Consider the following 18,309-nt stretch of genomic DNA (forward strand, 5'->3'; position numbering starts at 1 on the left):
TTTATCTACCAATACATAGTCAACAAACTACTGTCATTACGCCCTACATCATATCTTGTATACGTATTTATCCTCTTTTTTTTTTAAATACGTATTACCTATAACTAAACCCCTTTCTATACAAAGTTCAATCAAAGGGCTCCCATTATCATTTACACCTGGCACCCCAAATTTACCTACCTGATCCTCTCTAAATGCTTCTCCTACTTTAGCATTTAGGTCCCCTACCACAATTACACTCTCACGTGGTTCAAAGGTTCCTGTACATTCGCTTAACATCTGCCAAAATCTCTCTCTCTCCTCTACACTCCTCTCTTCTCCAGGTGCATACACGCTTATTATGACCCACATTTCACATCCGACCCTTATTTTAATCCACATAATCCCTGAATTTACACATTTATATTCCATCTTCTCCTTCCATAACTGGTCCTTCAACATTATTGTTATCCCTTCCTTAGCTCTCTCTCAGCTACTCCTGACTTAATTCCATTTATTTCTCCCCACTGAAACTCGCCTACCCCCTTCAGCTTTGTTTCGCTTAGGGCTAGGACATCCAACTTCTTTTCATTCATAACATCAGCAATCATCTCTTTCTTATCATCCGCGCTACATCCACGCACATTCAAGCATCCCAGTTTTATAAAGTTTTTCTTCTGATTTTTAGTAAATGTCTACAGGAGAAGCGGTTACTAGCCCATTGCTCCCGGCATTTTAGTCGCCTCATACGACACGCATGGCTTACGGAGGAAAGATTCTTTTCCACTTCCCCATGGACAATAGAGAGAGAAAATATATCTTTAAACGTATAAGAGAAAGTTTTAGAAAGGACTTAATTTTAAATGAGTTCTTGCTAATTGACCAGTTTTACATATTCGGCACGACATATATATATATATATATATATATATAACAGGGTCCCACATCAGAGACTATTGAGGAAAATTAAAGCACATGGAATAGGAGGAGAAATTTTTTCCTGGATAGAGGCATGGTTGACAAATAGGCAGCAGAGAGTTTGCATAAATGGGGAGAAATCAGAGTGGGGAAGCGTCACGAGCGGTGTTCCACAGGGGTCAGTGTTGGGCCCCCTGCTGTTCACAATCTACATAAACGACATAGATGAGGGCATAAAGAGCGACATCGGCAAGTTTGCCGATGACACCAAAATAGGCCGTCGAATTCATTCTGACGAGGACATTCGAGCACTCCAGGAAGATTTGAATAGACTGATGCAGTGGTCGGAGAAGTGGCAGATGCAGTTTAATATAGACAAATGCAAAGTTCTAAATGTTGGACAGGACAATAACCATGCCACATATAAACTAAATAATGTAGATCTTAATATTACGGATTGCGAAAAAGATTTAGGAGTTCTGGTTAGCAGTAATCTGAAACCAAGACAACAGTGCATAAGTGTTCGCAATAAAGCTAATAGAATCCTTGGCTTCATATCAAGAAGCATAAATAATAGGAGTCCTCAGGTTGTTCTTCAACTCTATACATCCTTGGTTAGGCCTCATTTAGATTATGCTGCACAGTTTTGGTCACCGTATTACAGAATGGATATAAATTCTCTGGAAAATGTACAAAGGAGGATGACAAAGATGATCCCATGTATCAGAAACCTTCCCTATGAGGATAGACTAAGGGCCCTGAAACTGCACTCTCTAGAAAGACGTAGAATTAGGGGGGATATGATTGAGGTTTATAAGTGGAAGACAGGAATAAATAAAGGGGATGTAAATAGTGTGCTGAAAATATCTAGCCTAGACAGGACTCGCAGCAATGGTTTTAAGTTGGAAAAATTCAGATTCAGGAGGGATATAGGAAAGTACTGGTTTGGTAATAGAGTTGTGGATGAGTGGAACAAACTCCCAAGTACAGTTATAGAGGCCAGAACGTTGTGTAGCTTTAAAAATAGGTTGGATAAATACATGAGTAGATGTGGGTGGGTGTGAGTTGGACCTGATAGCTTGTGCTAACAGGTCGGTTGCCGTGTTCCTCCCTTAAGTCAATGTGACCTGACCTGACTAGGTTGGGTGCATTGGCTTAAGCCGGTAGGGACTTGGACCTGCCTCGCATGGGCCAGTAGGCCTTCTGCAGTGTTCCTTCGTTCTTATGTTCTTATGTTCTTATATATATATATATATATATATATATATATATATATATATATATTGCAATAAGATCACAGTAAACAGGTGATTTCAGAATATGCAAAACAACCACTGTGAAAAAATAGAGAAATTCCAAGCGCTTTCGTGACTACTCACTTTATCAAGTTCCTTGATAATGTGAGTAGTCACGAAAGCGCTTGGAATTTCTCTATTCTTTAACAGTGGTTGTTTTGCGCATATATATATATATATATATATATATATATATATATATATATATATATATATATATATATATATATAATTATATATATAATATGGGGTCCACCTCTGGTGTAAATTGTGGGACCCATAGCCTCGGAGAAGTGGATAAAAAGGCTTCAAGGAAGAATATTTGGATTTCTTCCTGAAGCCATTTGAATATTCCACTTCCCCTACCACCCCATCTTTTAAACTATTTTTTTTTTTTTTTTTTTTACCAATAGGAATATTTTATTACATAATATGGTAATATTATAATATTATATATATATATAATAGAGAGTGAGAGTGAGTGAGGCAAGATTCCCCAGGTGACGCTCAAGAGTACTCGGACAGAGATGCCTCAAAAGTCAGGCAACTTGGTTACAAGCCTGGGCACACCAGTGTACATCAAGCATGGTTTCAAGCTACTTCATTCTCTTTATTTGTTCTGGAAATGCTTTAACTACTTCAATTTGGAGTTACAGTTACCACGAAACTGTTGCTATCTGTTTCAGGCACCAGAGGAGATCGAATTCTGTGTACTTAAATATCGACTTTACGAAAAGCTGCCATATTAATGGTGGTGAGAGAAACGTAGAGGGCATTTTTATGGGGACATTTCTCTTGTGACAGGCTTCATTAGTCTTCAGTCTGCCTTACGAAATCGTAATAACACAATTGTAAACAAAACACTGAACGAGTAGGGCTCTAACCCCACCCATTCCGTATTTTTTTTCCCAGTTTGCCATTTCATTATCGGAAAGATATATTTTAAGGCATAACTGCAAAAATAAACTTTTCAGTTTCTTATGAAAAATCGTAACATCCAATTATACAGGAAATTATAGATGATCGTGCTGCTTTGAACTTCTCTATCACAGAATGTGAGGTTTGCATGCTGGTGGCACTTGCTGGATGGTAATTGGTGCCACCCGTTTAATTGATTCACCAAATGTATGCACCATATATGGTGCTATGTTCACCATTTTTATATGAATGTATCGTGATTCTCAAAAAAAATATTCGACAATGCAGTTTCCAATACTATTTCGCTTTTTTTTTTTTTTTGAGGAAAATCATGCTGCAACAAATTTATTGTTGCATATCATGCACGATATTAATCATATTACAATCATTCACCTTTAAAGTCAGGTTCATACTGTGAATGTATAGCTGAGTATAGCTGAATATTAAATTTTGTTGGGGCCATTTAACAGAGATTTAAACGGGAGTATTTCCTATCACCTTCCATCCTCCCGTACACCCCCCCCTCTCCCCCCACACTCATACACTGCAGGTAAGCCATATATAAATGTTAAAAAAATAACGCGAATATTTTCGGTCTAACTAGAGACCTTCATCAGATAATGCTAAATTAGATGGAAGCCCCTTGTATGTGTAAACAAGTCCAGGGTAAGGAAACAGACGCACTGAAGTAGACCAACTGGTTATAGAGCATAATAAGAGAGGACACTGTAGTAGGCCTACTAAGCAATGGTTTAAAAAAACACGTGAGCAAACACTAGTATTATTACAAAACGTTTCGGTCCTGGGACCTTGATCACTTCTAGGTCCCAGGACACATCTTAGTGTTTGCTCACGCGTCTTTTAAACCAATTTGTCAGTATCAAGGTTTATACCAGGCTAAGCCACGTTGACTGGTCCAGGTGACACATCCACCACTCGTGCTAAACCAGTACTTTCCACATTTTTCACATTTAATTATAGTATTTAGATTCCTCAGAGTCACAAGGAGCGGGGCGGCCTAAGGTAACAATTACACAACAAAACATTTATTGTTCATATGTTTTTAAGGTTTGTCGAATTTAAGAAGAAACATCCATCTGAAGCTCAACATTATTTAAAGTGTTGAAACTGGAAATATTGCTAATGTGAAGTATTGAAACTGGAAATATTGCTAATATCAAGTATTGAAACTGGAAATATTGCTAATATCAAGTATTGAAACTGGAAATATTGCTAATATCAAGTATTGAAACTGGAAATATTGCTAATATCAAGTATTGAAACTGGAAATATTGCTAATATCAAGTATTGAAACTGGAAATATTGCTAATATCAAGTATTGAAACTGGAAATATTGCTAATATCAAGTATTGAAACTGGAAATATTGCTAATATCAAGTATTGAAACTGGAAATATTGCTAATATCAAGTATTGAAACTGGAAATATTGCTGATATCAAGTATAGAAACTGGAAATATTGCTAATAGCAAGTATTGAAACTGGAAATATTGCTAATGTCAAGTATTGAAACTGGAAATATTGCTGATGTCAAGTATTGAAACTGGAAATATTCCTAATATCAAGTATTGAAACTGGAAATATTGCTAATATCAAGTATTGAAACTGGAAATATTGCTAATATAAAGTATTGAAACTGGAAATATTGCTAATATCAAGTATTGAAACTGGAAATATTGCTAATGTCAAGTATTGAAACTGGAAATATTGCTGATATAAAATACTAAAACTGGAAAAATTGCTAATAACCGATCCCATTATCTCCCTCTGTTGTATGTTTTTGCATCCCATCAATATTTCAGCACTAAAATTAATTTTATGGTTCTCTGTTCTTAGGTGCTGAAATACAGCATTATTCGTGTACCCAGTTTGTACAGATGACGAAGTCAACATTGAAAGTAATGTTTCCACGATGTAATATATCACCTCAGTCGGCGTACGGAAGCTTGTTAGGTAAGACACATATTATGAAACGTTTCGCCTACACAGTAGGCTTCTTCAGTCGAGTACAGAAAAGTTGATAGAAGCAGAAGATACTTGAAGACGATGTAATCAGTCCATCACCCTTAAAGTTTTGAGGTGGTCAGTCCCTCAGTCTGGAGGAGAGCATTGTTCCATAGTCTGAAACAATATTGTTTCATACTATGGAACAATGCTCTTCTCCAGACTGAGGGACTGACCACCTCAAAACTTTAAGGGTGATGGACTGATTACATCGTCTTCAAGTATCTTCTGCTTTTATCAACTTTTCTGTACTCGACTGAAGAAGCCTACTGTGTAGGCGAAACGTTTCATAATAAAGATACCTAACTGTTGCATATGTGTCTTACCTAACAACCTGTCGGTATTTTATACCATTTTAATGTTCAGTACGGAAGCTTGCAAATGCGAACATTCATCTCGGTATCATCCGGTAATCATCTTTCTACAAATGACAGTGATCCAACTCCAGAACGCTTTGTTTATATCGCTGAGATCATTTTGTTTGTTCAAATAACAACAGTTAAATTTCAAGTTTTTTTTTTTCATCTAGTCTTAAAAAAAAAAAATACCTCTGGCCGATGAGCAGTCGGTAAAATTCTTAGTATAAGTGAATTTGAAAAATGTGTTGTAAATACACCCAACCTTTTGTTTTAATGACCGTGAGTAACGTAACTCTGTGAGTACTGTGAAGGGAAGTTTGAACCTGAATATATCGACAAGCAGAGGATGAAACACTTCAGATATTTATTAGGAAATGTTTCTGTCTTGGTCCAAACCTTGTTCACTCCTGTTATGCAGTGGATTCAAGTTACAGTTTATACAGTCAATGAACACGCGAGAGAAGTCAAGTTGAAGGGATGGACAGGTTAAGTTTCCTGGAAGTGAAGTCGCCTGATGGTCACGTCATGGTGTGGGAAGCGTGATATGTGGTCAAGAATTATGTGGGTCAAGGTGCGAGAGCTGTTATAACTTTCTGTTTTCTGCTCCGTCGTGCTTGTAATTACAATTAAAGAAGCTTCCAAGCACCATCGCTTTTCTGAGCTCAGGCTCAGTGATGATATGAAGGATTTCACTGTTCATCAGAAGACCCTTGGTGTTTGTGGGTCAGGCAAACGTTGCTCTGTACGTCCTTGCTGTGTGTGGATTTATGCTCATTTAATCCTACAAGAGTGATGGACTGAACACATCGATTCCAGGTTGAGGGACTGATTACCTCAAACTTCTCCTCTTCTTACCAATTTCTACTTTGTATTGGACTAATGAAGCCACTGTGTGGCGAAACGTTTCTTCAGTAAAGATTCCCATGTGTTGCATAAGTGTCTCAAATCTTCAACTTGTCGGTTTTCAAACCATTCATCACACTCATTTAATCTAATTGACAGACTCCTGCCACTTTTCCCAACGTACTTCTTATCGTAGTGTCCGTAACGCATTAATAATAATAATATTTATTTCTACAAGTACATGATACAACTTATACAGACCTAGCTGACATCAGTGACATACTTTAGTCTATACTAAGCCCTTGGTTATGCAAAGCATTTAGGGCAACCTAGGTTAATTTTGTCTCCAGGATGAGACCTCACACCAGTCGGCGAACACCCAGGTACCTAGTAACTGCTAGGTGAACTGGGACAGCATATTTCTTAAAGGAAACACGCCTATGTTTCCACCCGCACTGATCGAACCACGGACACACTGTATCAGCTGAGTGCACTGCCAACTGAGCTACGGGACACACTGAGTAGGTTACAGCTGTGGCAAAAATGGTAAAGTTAGAGGGGGTCGCTTCCGGCGAGTTCTTTTATGGCTATGGTAAGTATCGTAGCCACTTTGATTTACACCTGGTGAGAGCACGATGTATGTTGGCTATGTCACCACATGGCGATACCAAATATTTCTTATTGGTGCATTCAGTGTGTCTTTCTCATTCTCAGTGCAAGTGGAACAGCAGTATTGTCGCAAGAGTCGTAAGTATTAGAGCTTGTTAAGTAACAGAGTTGTCTCTTGACTCAGGAAATCGTAATGACACGATCGCAAACAAACCATACCACGGGCGGGGTTATAGAGGAATCATCAGCAAACAGGTCATTGTCTCCAGAGATAACCAGCAGATCACTTAATCCTCTCCCCCAATTACCCTCCTGCGGGTGCTCTGAGGTGCTTTACACTAAATTAATATTAAAGTTGAGCTATTTCGACATCTCATTTGTACATCTGGACAAGTTTAATTAGTTTCCTGCAAATTTAATTCAGCAAAATATGTAATGCTGGTTTTTTTCCTGGCACTTTTTATTTACACTTCTCAGAAATGTAACAGTTTTATACTGGCGCGCGAGCAACGTAGAGCCAGAAACGAATATGCACAGATAAGAAGGGAGGCCCAAAGACAATATGAAAATGACATAGCAGCGAAAGCCAAATCTGATCCGAAACTGTTGTACAGCCACATCAGGAGGAAAACAACATGTGAGGAACTCAACAAGAGATTCAAAGAAGTGTTCACAGAGGAGACAGAAGGGGCTCCAGAAAGACGGAGAGGTGGGGCACACCACCATGTGCTGGACACAGTGCACACAACCGAGGAAGAAGTGAAGAGGCTTCTTGAGCTAGATACCTCAAAGGCAATGGGGCCAGATAACACAATTGCGTTTTCTTGGACTGCAAGAAGGCGTTTGACACAGTTCAAGAGATTGGTGCAAAAACTGGAGGACCTGTAACAGGGAAGGCACTACAATTTAATGTAAAGTTGGCAGAGTACAGCGACTGGTTGAGGATTTAATTACATTATCCGAAGCATCATACCTTTCTACGTTCAGAATGATAATTACCATCCTTCTGTCTTTATTCGTATTGTGAATGTTGGGAAGGTATCATACACACACACACACACACACACACACACACACACACACACACACACACACACACACACACACACACACACACACACACACACACACACATACAACTAGGTGAGTACACACACACACACACACACTAATTTGTCCTGTGATAAATTATCAAAATTTTTGTTGCTCTCACTTATAGATAACTGGAAGACAACAACGTGATGTGTACACTGATTCGGGAAGAAAAACACAGAAATTACAAGCAGGAAATTACAAAAAAACAAGTGCTTCAGAGATCGAAAAAAGTGTTGGAAGACAGTCTATGCTCTAAAAGGGAGATGAAATCAAACGAGAATTTGAGAGAATGCAAAAATAGAAAACCTCAACGACTTACAACAGGAGATAAATGTGACAGCAGAGAACAAATCAAAGACTGAAGACTAATGTACAGGACCTAGAGGTTAGGCAGATACTAGAACCACAGGTAGAGAGTGAATTATTATATGAAGTTTCCAGAAACGCTTAAGGTTGCCGTACAGTTATCATTGTTACTGAAGGTTGAAGAAAAAGGAAGTTGAGCAACATAGGAATGAAAGACAAGTAGGAAAGAAACTGCAGCCAAGGAATACTAAAGGAAGCAATAACAGAAGAAGCAGGGAACAAAATTAGGGAATACTGTACGACTTTGGAATTTTTAGATAAACTCCGATTAGTGATTTTCTCAAGTGAGGCAAAACAGAAATATTGGAAGAATCACCAGACTGACAAAATATACTGAATTCAATAGATTTTTTCGAGAGTGACGGGAATGAAAACCAGAAATTTTAACATCAGATAGGATTAAAAATCAAATATGAGCAGGGGGGCGGGACCGGAAAATATAAAGAAGGGGGGGGGTTGTCATAAGGCGAGGCAATTAACATTCCCTACCTGACCCTCATCCACCTACTTATAAGTGTCCCAACCAAAGTCGCCACCTTCACAATTCCAACCCTCAACTATTATATCCCAAGTAAAAAAAATTTTCCTTTTAGGTTATTCAAAGAAAACGGGAAAAGGGAAGGAGGCTAACGCTATTGTAATTTCCTATGTTTATATGGACCTCACATTATTTTCTACAGTAATATACCAGCACAGTGTTGACGTGCCTAATTTGTTTAATACAAATTAGGTACGTAACCACAATTCAACACAGCTTTACTTAATTTTGCACGCCTAACCTTCACTTGCCTAAAAAATCCACCTACCTCACCCCTAACTCTGATTTCCTTACCCATTTCCCAAACATCTATCCCTAATTTCTCCATATCAATTTGCCCCACAGCCCTACTCTTCTGATAACAGATGCAATATTCCTGGGGATATAACAGTTAATAAAGATGAACTTTGAAGAAATGCGATCATCAGATTACAGCTGGTTCACGAATAATGGGAGGAACAAAGGTTTTAAGATGAAATCAGATTTAATTCTCAAATAATAGGTGATCCAAACTCGTATACAAAGAGAGTAATATAAGAGTCACCAGTGAGAGAGCAGAACTAACAAATAAGAGATAAGCAAAACTCTTATTCTAAGAGACTTTAAGAGGAACGTAAGTTCCTCCGTCTTCTAATAGCAAGTTCATTTTTCCACTATAATCTACCTTGTCCATAATTACTATCACATTTGCTTTGTTTCGTAAGATGAAGACCAGGATCTTTCCTTAATTCATGGTATAACTTAACAAATCTTTCAGAACACAATTGTTCTCAGATTTGTTAAGTTATACCATGAATTAAGGAAAGATCCTGGACTTCACCTTACGAAACAAAGCAAATGTGATGGTAATTATGGACAAGGTAGATTATAGTGGAAAAATGAACATGTTATTAGAAGACGGAGGAACTTACGTTCCTCTTAAATAGTGAGACAGACTGAGAACAAGAGACGAACAGAGGAGAGAAAATAGAGAAGTACCAGCGTACACAGTCAAAATTTTATTGTCCAGCATAAAGGTTCTTCCTGTCCTCTCTTCCTACCTGCCTCTTCTACCTACCCCCTTCTATATTCCCCCTTCTACCTTCCCCCTTCTTCCTACCTGTCCCTCCTGCCAACCCCCTTCTGCCTGCCATCACCTACCCCCTCCTACCTGTTCCTTTTGCCAACCCCCTTCCTCCTACCTGCCTTACTTTCCCACCCCTTTCCCCTAATTGCCTTTTCCTACCCCTCCTCTACCTGTCCTACCTTACTTCCCCATGCCTCCTACCTGTCCTACCTTCCCCATTCCCCCTACCTGTCCCTCTTACGAACCCCCTTCCTCTTACCTGCCTTTTCCTAACCCCCTCCTGTCCGCCCCCTTCTTTTCTATCCCCCCTCCTTCCTACCCACTTCCTATCTGTCCCTCATACCAACCCCTACTCTCACCTGCCCTCTTCTTTCCTACCCCCCTCCTTTTACCTCTTCCTATCCCCTCCTACTACCTCCCCTAGTCATCATAACTTTTCCTTTCCTCTGCGTCTTCCTTCCCTCACGATAGCGGTCAGTGTCGTCTCTTTCTTCAGTCCTCAAACAACTTCCTTTGTGTCAGACATTATTTGTTAGGAAAAAACTTTTTTTTACCTCAGTTCGTCGCTGGCTGCCTGTCCTTATTTGCCTCGACTGTGTACTTTGATATTAGCGCTATGTTTGCCGCTCAAGCTGTAGTGTTTGCATTCTTAGTGTCGCAGTTGCTTCTAATTAATGTGACGATAATTTACACACCGTCGTATCTACGAGGGTAATCCTTTTTTTTTTTATCTGGCTACAAAGACTCGGACGGACGGGCACTCCCGATTCTGTGTCAGTCATGTATTGATTTATATATTTGTTTTTTTTTATTGCCTTCAGTGTGTTTTGCCTTAGTCTTATGGTGTAAGTACGACCTGTGATCAGTAATTGTGTGTGTGTGTGTGTGTGTGTGTGTGTGTGTGTGTGTGTGTGTGTGTGTGTGTGTGTGTGTGTGTGTGTGTGTGTATAACTAGTGATATTAACTAAAAAGACATCGGGCAGAGTCAATGGATGAAGGTACAAACCATACCACGGGCGGGATTGAACCCGCGGTCAGAGAGTCTCGTAACTCCAGACCGTCGCGTTAGCCACCGCGGGTTCAATCCCGCCCGTGGTATGGTTTGTTTGCAATCGTGTCTTTACGCTTTCGTGAGTGATGAAAGTGCAAATAGTCATTAAAGTTCCATAATGTTATGACGGGAGTTTTTATAATGCATCATCATACATCTGAAGCCACACGAGTGAGACACAACAGCGTACATACTTCAATATTTTATTTACTCGCCAAAAACCAGCACTTACGAGAAGAACTTAATAGTTCAGTACGGACCGAAACATCGCCACGAGGACCCTCTTCTGAGTGCGGTATGGTATGAGATACCGAGACTGTCAGAGAGAGAGAGAGATGAGGTCATATAGAATACTTAGTTTGTAGCTCCTGGAGTAGGCAAAACATCACCAATAAGGGATATATAAATGAATTTTCCGGTATATAAGGCGCACGACAGACGTATCATAACGGGAAATCAGTAATCATATTCAAGGGTTAATTCCCCCTCTTACTTTACGCTAAAGCGTAAACCAAAACCTACCCTTGACCCTGACCTTGAGCACTTAAGGCGCAGCTTACATGCTCAGGCCGTATTTTCCGACCTGATATGCTCGAAAATACGGTAAATGTATCTACCAATATTAGATAGTATATTTACTAGCACAGACAGAAGCTTTCAACAGACTAAATCCTCTTTGAAAATGTGATCAAGTCCTGTTGAAAATAACATTTGTTAAAATATGGGGGGGGGCGGATAATGTTAATAAACAGATATAACCAAATAATAAAGGAAAATATATCGCGTTAAGAATATTTTAGACAAATATTATAGATGTAAATTTTGGAAAATTATTTGATATATTAAAATAAATAAGTTTGTTGCAAACAGGAATAATAAATAAATGAGAAAAGTCTAACAGAAGATGACATAGAACTTTGCAGAAGAAAATACTTGAAAGATACGAAAACACAAGTTTAAGGGAAACTTTAAACAGGAAGTAATAGATAAAAATAGAGCCAAATAATTTAAGTTTGTAATGAACAAGTAGACTAAATGTTAAATAAATAGACAGTGACATAATCACTGATGTAGAGGAGACAATATGAGGTATTACATGTAGGTAGGTGTTTGTGTGGGGGTTACTTGGGGAGGGGAGGGGGGTTTGGAGGGGTGTCTGTGTGTGTGTGTCTGTGTGTGTCTGTGTCTGTGTGTGTGTGTGTCTGTGTGTGTGTGTGTGTGTGTGTGTGTGTGTGTGTGTCTGTGTGTGTGTGTGTGTGTGTGTGTGTGTGTGTGTCTGTGTGTGTGTGTCTGTGTGTGTGTGTCTGTGTGTGTGTGTCTGTGTGTGTGTGTCTGTGTGTGTCTGTGTCTGTGTCTGTGTGTGTGTCTGTGTGTACTCACCTATTTGTGGTTGCAGGGGTCGAGTCACAGCTCCTGGCCCCGCCTCTTCGCTGATTGTGTGTGTGTGTGTGTGTCTGTGTGTGTGTCTGTGTGTGTGTGTGTGTGTGTGTGTGTGTGTGTGTGTGTGTGTGTGTGTGTGTGTGTGTACTCACCTAGTTGTACTCACCTAGTTGAGGTTGCAGGGGTCGAGTCCTAGCTCCTGGCCCCGCCTCTTCACTGATCGCTACTAGGTCACTCTCCCTGAACCGTGAGCTTTATCATACCTCTGCTTAAAGCTATGTATGGATCCTGCCTCCACTACATCGCTTCCCAAACTATTCCACTTACTGACTACTCTGTGGCTGAAGAAATACTTCCTAACATCCCTGTGATTCATCTGTGTCTTCAACTTCCAACTGTGTGCCCTTGTTACTGTGTCCAGTCTCTGGAACATCCTGTCTTTGTCCACCTTGTCAATTCCTCTCAGTATTTTGTATGTCGTTATCATGTCCCCCCTATCTCTCCTGTCCTCCAGTGTCGTCAGGTTGATTTCCCTTAACCTCTCCTCGTAGGACATACCTCTTAGCTCTAGGACTAGCCTTGTTGCAAACCTTTGCACTTTCTCTAGTTTCTTTACGTGCTTGGCTAGGTGTGGGTTCCAAACTGGTGCCGCATACTCCAATATGGGCCTAACGTACACGGTGTACAGGGTCCTGAACGATTCCTTATTAAGATGTCGGAATGCTGTTCTGAGGTTTGCTAGGCGCCCATATGCTGCAGCAGTTATTTGGTTAATGTGCGCTTCAGGAAATGTGCCTGGTGTTATACTCACCCCAAGATCTTTTTCCTTGAGTGAGGTTTGTAGTCTCTGGCTCCCTAGACTGTACTCCGTCTGCGGTCTTCTTTGCCCTTCCCCAATCTTCATGACTTTGTACTTGGTGGGATTGAACTCCAGGAGCCAATTGCTGGACCAGGTCTGCAGCCTGTCCAGATCCCTTTGTAGTTCTGCCTGGTCTTCGATCGAGTGAATTCTTCTCATCAACTTCGTCATCTGCATACAGGGACACCTCAGAGTCTATTCCTTCCGTCATGTCGTTCACAAATACCAGAAACAGCACTGGTCCTAGGACTGACCCCTGTGGGACCCCGCGGGTCACAGGTGCCCACTCTGACACCTCGCCACGTACCATGACTCGCTGCTGTCTTCCTGACAAGTATTCCCTGATCCATTGTAGTGCCTTCCCTGTTATCCCTGCTTGGTCCTCCAGTTTTTGCACCAATCTCTTGTGTGGAACTGTGTCAAACGCCTTCTTGCAGTCCAAGAATATGCAATCCACCCACCCCTCTCTCTTGTCTTACTGCTGTCACAATGTCCTAGAACTCCAGTAGGTTTGTGACACAGGATTTCCCGTCCCTGAAACCATGTTGGCTGCTGTTGATGAGATCATTCCTTTCTAGGCGTTCCACCACTCTTCTGATAATCTTCTCCATGATTTTGTGTGTGTCTGTGTGTATATGTGTGTGTGTGTGTGTGTGTGTGTGTGTGTGTGTGTGTGTGTGTGTGTGTGTGTGTGTGTGTCTGTGTACTCACCTATTTGTACTCGCTTATTTGTGGTTGCATGGGTCGATTCATAGCTCCTGGCCCCGCCTCTTCACTGATTGCTACTAGGTCCTCTCTCTCCCTGCTCCATGAGCTTTATCATACCTCGCCTTAAAACTATGTATGGTTCCCGCCTCCACTACACTTTCTAGGCTATTCCACGGCTTGACTACTCTATGACTGAAGAAATACTTCCTAACATCCCTTTGATTCATCTGAGTCTTCAACTTCCAATTGTGACCTCTTGTGTCTGTGTCCCATCTCTGGAACATCCCGTCTTTGTCCACCTCGTCTATTCCGCGCAGTATTTTATGTGTCGTTATCATGTCTCCCCTGACCCTCCTGGCCTCCAGTGTCGTCAGGCCGATTTCCCTCAACCTTTCTTCGTATGACAATCCCCGTAGCTCTGGGACTAGTCTTGTTGCAAACCTTTGCACTTTCTCTAATTTCTTGACGTGCTTGACTAGGTGTGGATTCCAAACTGGTGCTGCATACTCCAGTATGGGCCTGACGTAAATGGTATACAGAGTCTTGAACGAATCCTTACTGAGGTATCGGAACGCTATCCGTAGGTTTGCCAGGCGCCCGTATGCTGCAGCAGTTATCTGATTGATGTGCACCTCAGGAGATATGCTCGGTGTTATACTCACCCCCAGATCTTTTTCCTTGAGTGAGGTTTGCAGACTTTGGCCATCTAAACTATATTGTGTGTGTGTGTGTGTGTGGGGTTGAAGATCCACAATGCTCGCAGATTTTGTTTATTAATTTTTATAGTGCTTATTAATTATAGTTTGGTGAAGTTCACACAAGTCAACCAGACAACATTCATCACTAACTACACTAACTAGTATAGTAGAAAACTATCCTAGTAAGACAGCCGTTTGAGGTAACATGGACACATCTACTAATGGGGCAGAACTACGCATCGATAGATAGCGTCGATCGACAATAAAGCATTATATCGATTTCGTCAAATTACAACACCGGTGCAATATTTTATCCACGTGAGAGTCGAACTACACTTAACATCATATCGATGTTTACCGTAGGAATGTAATACTTGATGTCGATATTTTACAATTACCACACGATAAATAGCTTAAGATTGCTATACATGTCGATAGATAGCGTATAATTGCATCACATGCCGATAGCGCTTAATTGCAGCAAATGCCGATAGCGCTTAACTGCAGCACAAGCCAATAGATAACGCATAACTGCAGCACATGATATCGATAAATAGCTTAAGATTGCTATACATGTCGATAGCGCATAACTGCAGCACGTGTCAACAGATAACGCATAATTACTGCACGAGACGTCGATAAAAAGCTTAATGTTGCCATAGAACAAGTCGACAGATAGCGTAGAACTGCACCGTGACGTAGCTACAACTTCAGCGAGAGACTTCAACAGAAAGATTCCCACGACACAGCCAGCAGTGAAGGGAACGTGTACACTGTAAGGAGGAGACGCTGGAAGCAATCTCTCTAAACATTTTTCCCACTTTTTCATAGGAGTTATTTCACTGTTAACCGAGTCCTCCATTACAGATTTTACATTATATAAATATACATTCGCCTTTGGGTAACAATATGCAATTTTCACATTTTTTAATTTTCTCGCTAATCTTCGAAAAAAAAGGGAAATGAACAGTGCTGTCTTATTTTAGATTGTTTTCCACAATATAAATCTTATCGAACTTTTCTATCTCTTGGCTGCATTCGCTTTCACACTTGCGATTTCCTTTAACTAAAGCTTAAAGTTTATTATTTAAAAAAAAACTTTGATGCAGGCAGCTAAAAATAAAATGTAAACTTCCTTATGAATATACTTTATTGTGAGTGTATTTTTAAACACTTGAGATAATTCTGTTCTTTTATCCCACAAATTCACTATATATTTATTGGGATGTGGTAAACCTATAGGCCTCATACAGCCCACGGGGAATGGGTGGAAATTAGGTACGATCTGAGGAAGCGAAGGGTAGCTCCTAATTCTTTGTACACAGGCTCGTCCTCCCTCCAGGTAGACTCCAGGGCGTCTGCTGGATGGGAGGGACAGGGCAGGGAAGGAAGGGCACTTAGGTCCCTCTACCTGGCTCAGGTTTGTGTAAAGAGAAAACATTTATATTGATGGCTTATATATCCTCTTTTTTCAATGGAAACCTTTGCATAACCTGTGAACCCTTGTATGGCCTGCGAACCCTTGCATAGCCTGAAAACCCGTGACTCTGACTTTGGAAACCGTTACCTCTTGCCTGGAAAGCCTCACCTTCTCTGTGGAAACCTTCATCTATCCCTGGAAAGTCTCGCCTTCCGTCTGGAAACCCTCCTCTATCCCTGGAAACCCTCTGCCACCCATGATAAATTCACTCGCTAATTACCACTACTACATTTAAAAGCCGTCGATATCAGCCTTTCTCTCTGTATTACGTACTTTTAGTTCTGCACACTGTGTGTGTGTGTGTGTGTGTGTGTGTGTGTGTGTGTGTGTGTGTGTGTGTGTGTGTGTGTGTGTTATAGAAATGCGTGCACATATGCATGTGCACGCATATATCTAGGTAAATACAGAAAAGTTTAGCCGAATGGAGCACAGTTTGGTTGCCGTCAGTCACTCTGGACTCGACGTGTGGTCAATATTGTTCACAAAGTTAATGCAGCCGCACCGTTTGCAAGTGACAGACGCCATTTTAGAAGAAATTGGGCAGAGGGTTGCCAACATTGATTGCAACCGGCTACGGCAGTCAGAAGAGGAGGGTGGTTTCTGGCTACGACTCAAATAGGATTTAAATGTATTTTTCTTTCACTGTTCCTCTCTTTCTCTCATTGCAAGAAATTCGAATACTCGCGAAAATCGGGAGATTCACGAAGGTGTGGTAGAGAGGAGCCAGTGTGTCTGGCTTGTGGCTCATTACTGTCAACAACCAAATTTCAGTAAAGGTCTGGGCAGGATCTGAGGGGCGCCTCGCCTTGACGTGTTGTCTCTGATAACAGCAAAAAAGAAAAAAAAAGCGAAGGAAAAATGTTGAACTTCTTGGCAGTGACTGGTATAGATTGGCTTCAAAGTTTAGCAAAAAATTTGCATCACAAGGGTCAAAGTTTAGTGGTATTTATGTCTCTTCGGTAGGGATGTCTTAAGGTTTGTCTCTGTGGTAGGGATGTCTTACTGTCTCTCTCTCTCTCTCTCTCTCTCTGGTACGGATTCTTTAAAAATTCTCGGTTTTGTCCCATTCCTTCTGGTTTCTGCGAGATATCTCTTGAATTTTTCTTCTCGTTATCTTTTAACAAATGATTATTTGTAAAAGCAGGGCTGGCTTCAGTAATTTGGTAGTGTAGGTCCCAATGAGAACAAAAAGGCACAATACCGTGACAGGAATAATACACAAATAACCCGCACGTAATGAGAGAAGCTTACGAAGACGTTTCTGTCCGACATAGACCATTTACAACGTCACACAAGGTCACTGTCGACCTTTCACAAGGGCTGCTTCGATGTCGGTAAAGAGCTCTTGATCAAATGAATAGGAGGTACCCTCCTCGTGGATCAAACCTTATCCATAACTAATTGTTGAGTGGGGTGGAGTGGTAAGCCAGCGGAAGGCCTCGGTCAAATGACCAGAAGCTCCAATGGCGGGTCACCGTATGACTGAGACCCGCTTCAGGAAACGTTTGTCCTCTCTCCTGACGAATCTTACCTAACTTAACCCCGTCTCCTATTCCCCAGGGCCCAGGCGCTGTACATCATGATCATTATCATTATCAGCCTCATCCTCTTCCTCCTCCTCCCTAGTGAAAAAAAAATCCAATCTGTCCTTCAATAACACGTGCATTTTTGCACGCACTTAACTCGTTTATTTCTACTTGATCTAAACTTCTCCTTGTTTAACGAGTGTTATTTTAGATTGAGTTAACTTATATTAACGCATAGTTTACCTGGGGTATACCTGGAGGGGGTTTTGGGGGTCAACAACACCCCCGCGGCCTGGTCCGTGACCAGGCCTCGTTGTGGGTCAGGGCCTGAACAACCAGGCTGTTACTGCTGGCCGCATGTAGACCGACGTACGAAATATTAATATTAATGGGCTGCTTATGTCAGGCAATGAAGAAATAGCGTTATTTCTTAGTGCGTTAGTATCCTCACGCATGATGATGGTATCCTCTCGCATGATGTCGGTATCTTCATGCATAATGCTGGTATCCTCATGCATAATGCTGGTATCCTCATGCATAATGCTGGTATCCTCACGCATGATGCTGGTATCCTCACGCATGATGCTGGTATCCTCAC

At 41.0% G+C, this 18,309-nt stretch overlaps 1 protein-coding gene across 4 annotated transcripts in view; it reads left to right on the forward strand.

The window, feature by feature from the left end:
* The window catches only part of LOC128702415 (roundabout homolog 3-like), a 1,608,794-nt gene that overhangs the window by 1,466,967 nt on the left and 123,518 nt on the right, over positions 1-18,309 (forward strand). The gene's annotated exons all lie outside the window — the stretch shown is intronic.

Source organism: Cherax quadricarinatus, chromosome 80 (genome assembly GCF_038502225.1).
Source record: "Cherax quadricarinatus isolate ZL_2023a chromosome 80, ASM3850222v1, whole genome shotgun sequence".
NCBI lineage: Eukaryota > Metazoa > Arthropoda > Malacostraca > Decapoda > Parastacidae > Cherax > Cherax quadricarinatus.